General features: G+C 37.5%; 1 protein-coding gene across 1 annotated transcript in view; it reads right to left on the bottom strand.

The window, feature by feature from the left end:
- edar (ectodysplasin A receptor) overlaps positions 1-4413 on the bottom strand; it is a 26278-nt gene extending 21865 nt beyond the window's left edge. The window contains exon 1 of the mRNA XM_047815497.1: positions 4148-4413. The gene's annotated coding sequence lies outside the window, so the exon portion shown is untranslated. The remainder of the gene's footprint in view (positions 1-4147) is intronic.
- Between the last annotated feature and the right edge of the window lie 587 nt (positions 4414-5000).

Here is a 5000-nt window from a genome sequence, read left to right as displayed (position 1 = left end):
ACACACACACACACACACACACACACACACAAAGACACATACACACAGACACACACACACAGACACACACAGACACAGACACACACACACACACACACAGACACACACACACACTCACACACAAACACTCACACACACAAACACACTCACACACACTCACACACACACACACACACACACACACACACACACACACACACACACACGGACACACACAGACACACACACAAAGACACATACACACACACATACACAGACACACACATACACAGACACACACAGACACAGACACACACACAAAGACACATACACACACACATACACAGACACACACATACCCAGACACACACACACACACACACACACACACACACAAAGACACAGACACACACACATACACAGACACACACACACAAAGACAGAGATGCAAAAAGAGAGAGAAAGACATTATCAGTCTATTTAAATAAATCCATTCACAAACCCTTTCTCTCTATTACATAATTATTAATTGCATTTTTAACACAATCACAACTTCTGTCTCTGTACATATGAGAAAAGACACCGTTTTTCCTCCTTCTTTTTCTTCTTCATCTCCTTTTATCTTCAGATGATTTTAATTACAGCTCCTGTCATTCTTTTAGTTTTGTGAAAAACAAACTCAGAGCAAAAGATGAAAAAAAGGAAAAAATCCTCCTGCAGGCTCCGAGTTCTGCTTTGATTTGTCCTTCTCTAAAATGGAGAGAGTGAGAGAGAGACGCTAAGATGCAGAGACGTCTTTCATCAGAGCGTCTACACTAAAGCCACACACACACACACACACACACACACACACACACACAGAGAGCCCTGTGTTGACTCAGGGCTATGCGTTTATCTCCTGTGGCGACAGGATGGAGTGTCGGAGGGAGAAGAAAGAGAGAGATTGATAGCAGTAGGCTGGGATTTAATCCTTCTGCCTTTTAAACACATAAATACAGACATCTCTGACATTTTCATTTTCACCCGTCTGTTTCTACTTCCAGGATAGATAGATAGATAGATAGATAGATAGATAGATAGATAGATAGATAGATAGATAGATAGATAGATAGATAGATAGATAGATAGATCTACTTTAACACACCTCCACACCTGTTACAGCACATGTGTACATCACAAGATCTAAAAACACTGATCTAACAAGCAGTAACACCACAAGCCAAACCTTGTACACACACACACACACACACACACACACACACACACACCCTGTTAAAAAAACACAACACTGTTAACCAACACACACACAAAAAAACTACACACACACACTGTTACACACACACACACCCTGGTAACCACACACAACACACACACAACACACACCACCCTGTTACACACCCACACACACCAACCACCACACACCCTGGTGTACACACACACACCACACACCGCACACACACACACACACACACACTGTTACACACACACACACACACACCCTGTTACACACACACACACACACACACACACACACACACACACACACACACACACACACCCTGTTACACACACACACCCTGTTACACACACACACACACACCCTGTTACACACACACACGCACACACACACACCCTGTTACACACACACACACACACACACAAACCCTGTTACACACACACACACACACACACACACACACACACACACACACACACACAAAAAACCTGTAAAAACACAAAAAGCTTAAACAAACCCCATTCATGAAAACAGGAAAAACAAGGAGAAAGGAGAGACAAAAAACAGAAACACAAATAAACAAAAAAACAAAAAAACAGGAGATAGGATGTACAGAGAAAAAAAGGAAAACAAAAATTAAAGGACAAAAAAAGACAGGAGAGAAAAAAAGGTAAACACAAATAAAACAACATGTAGCACAAGAAAACGACAATGAAAACAAGGAGGAGAAAAAAAAGATGGAGAAAAAAAGGAAAAGACATAGGATAGAAAAAAGGACAGGAAAATAAAAAAACAACAAAAAAAGTAAAACAGTAGAAAAAAAAATAAACAGAAAAATAGGACATTAACAGTACACAAAAAAAAACAAACACACACAAACACAAAAAATATAAAACATACACACAAAACACCAATATAAAAAACACAACATTAAAAACAAACAAAATAACACAACAAATAACAACAGACAACAAACAACATTACACAATTACACACACACCATTATACACACACAATAACCCCATTACACACACACCCCATTACACACACACACACCATTACACACACACCATTATACACACACAATAACCCCATTACACACACACACCATTATAAACACACAATAACCCCATTACACACACACCATTATAAACACACAATAACCCCATTACACACACACACACCATTACACACACACCATTATACACACACAATAACCCCATTACACACACACACCATTATACACACACAATGACCCCATTACACACACACACCATTACACACACACCATTACACACACACCATTACACACACACACACACACCATTATACACACACAATAATGGATGAGGTTTGTCGGGTGTAACAGACTGAAACAGTACAAAAACAACACAACGAACATGGACACAAATCTTCTGGTCATTTCCTAAAGCCCAAGGCCAAGAAAGATAGAAAAGATAAAGGGATTTATGTCTTCTTTGAGCTGCTATAATTTGTAGATCAGAAGAAAAGGAGAGAGAGAGAGAGAGAGAGAGAGAGAGAGAGAGAGAGAGAGATCAGAGGATAATAGACAGGCAGGCGCATGTTTGTAAAGCAGGATTTTCCCCTGAAGGGTTTCTAATCTCAGGTGGAGAGAAAAAGAAAAAAAAACAATTATGTTCCTTTAAAATCTGTAAAAAACTGTTTTCTTTCTCTTTTTTGGTAAAGAATTAAAGTTATTGCAATTAATTTTATTTCTGTAATAATACTTATGATGATAAATAAATAAATATATAATAAATAAATAAATAATAAATATGATATTTTGAAATGTAAAACCTGAAAAAAGACAGAAACTTTTATTAGAAAATTATCTCTTAATTATATAATGAACCTTTTCTCTGAAGAATAATAATCCCTTTATGTTTTATATGTCTCTCTCTCTCTCTCTCTCTCTCTCTCTCTCTCTCTCTCTCTCTCTCTCTGTCTCTCTCTCTGTCTCTCTCTCTCTCTGTCTCTCTCTCTCTCTCTCTCTCTCTCTCTCTCTGTCTCTCTCTCTCTCTCTCTGTCTCTCTCTCTCTCTCTCTCTCTCTCTCTGTCTCTCTCTCTCTCTCTCTCTCTCACTCTCTTTCCACTTTTTTTAACTGACTGCTTTATTTACATTATCTGATGCTATTTTATTTAACATTATGTTTTATATTTTGTAGTATTATTCTTGCTATAACAGTTAAAAAGAGACAAATCTAATTTCCCTCCTCAGAATTTTGATATTTTTTGGTTTTAAACTAAACAATAAACAGGTGATAAAAGTTCATCAGTGATCTAAAAGTAATGCTAATGTTAATCTGAAGTCACCTCCAGATGCGTCCGTGCCACTGTTCTTAAATTAATTTAATATAGATTTCAATCAAAGTCTATGAGAAGAAATTGCATCAAATTAGATTAAAGAACTAAAATTTATAAATAAATAAAAACTTTAATTGCAGTTATGTTTATTAGACTAGTTACAGACAGAGCATCGAGATCGTATGAAGTGTTTTATATTAAATATTAATATATTAAAACTAAATACAAACGGAAATTTGGAGTAGTTTTAGTAATAAATGATATAAAACAGCACTGATTTACTTTAGAATGATGATGTATAATATATAAATATATAATATAGTGGGCATCAAAGTGACCTCATGAAATGTGTAAAGCACGTGAATAGTGAATATTATCTCTGCATGTTATTTACACAAACACACACATGCAAGTCTGCAGCTTTAAAAAAGAGAAACCTTCTGAGATGTAGATCTGATATAGAGAAGGATCATTAATACAGAAATGTATATATTTCCACAGGAATTTCCCGTTCTCCCTAAACACAGCGTCTCTCTGTCTCTGTCTCTCCCCCTTAGTGCATTCCTGAGAGGGGAATTTTTTTGGGGGAAAAATTGAGTGTCTTACCTGCAGGAGGAGACGGAGCCTTGTTTTGAGAGAATGTGTTTCTCTTCTTCTTCTTCTTCTTCTTCTTCTTTCTTTTTCTCCTTCAGGTCTGTTGTACAGAAGTGTTACACTTTAAACTCAGAGCTACATGCAGAAACTCTCAGAAGTCTAAGTCCAGGCAGTGTGTGTGTGTGATTTCTGTTGTCTTAGGAAAGGAAAACTCCTCCTCAAGAAAGAGGGGTGTGGGGAAAGATCTCCACCCACGACTTTAAAGAACCTGGAACAGGTAGGAGATAAGAGGAACACACACACACACACACACACACACACACACACACACACACACACACACACACACACAGGGCCACCTAGTGGTGTAAATCTGCTTCTTCTCCACGAGGCATCCCTCAGTAATCTGCTCTTATGCTTCTCCAAATGAACATGAATAATTACTGTGACTGTTTAATTAGGTGACATCACCCAAACTGTTGATTTTTCAAACACAACAGTACCTAGAATTTATTTTCTTTATCTATAGTTATAATAATAAAACAAATTAAATAATAAAACTACAACAATGGTGTGCAGAAAATCATCTCATCATGCACAAAAGTATGGTCATGACCTGTATGGCCTACAACAGCAGACAACCACATCAGGATCCCCTCCACACCCAAACTGAACAGATGAAGCTCTTGATCTCTGATCCAGATTCAGCCTACCGGGGTGTGATTTAGAGATTGCATAGAGAGAGAGTAGATTCATATAAAAAGAGGCTATACTCGTGGGTAATATGCATCAATGTTGCTGCATATGTAAGCACGGATGTGCATAGATGCCTGACCAACAGAGCAAAAAAGTTAAGGCAAAGACA

This window comes from Tachysurus fulvidraco, chromosome 6, assembly GCF_022655615.1.
Source record: "Tachysurus fulvidraco isolate hzauxx_2018 chromosome 6, HZAU_PFXX_2.0, whole genome shotgun sequence".
Classification (NCBI taxonomy): Eukaryota; Metazoa; Chordata; class Actinopteri; order Siluriformes; family Bagridae; genus Tachysurus; species Tachysurus fulvidraco.
The sequence above is the reverse complement of the archived record's forward strand: the minus strand, read 5'-3'. Positions and strand labels throughout refer to the sequence as shown.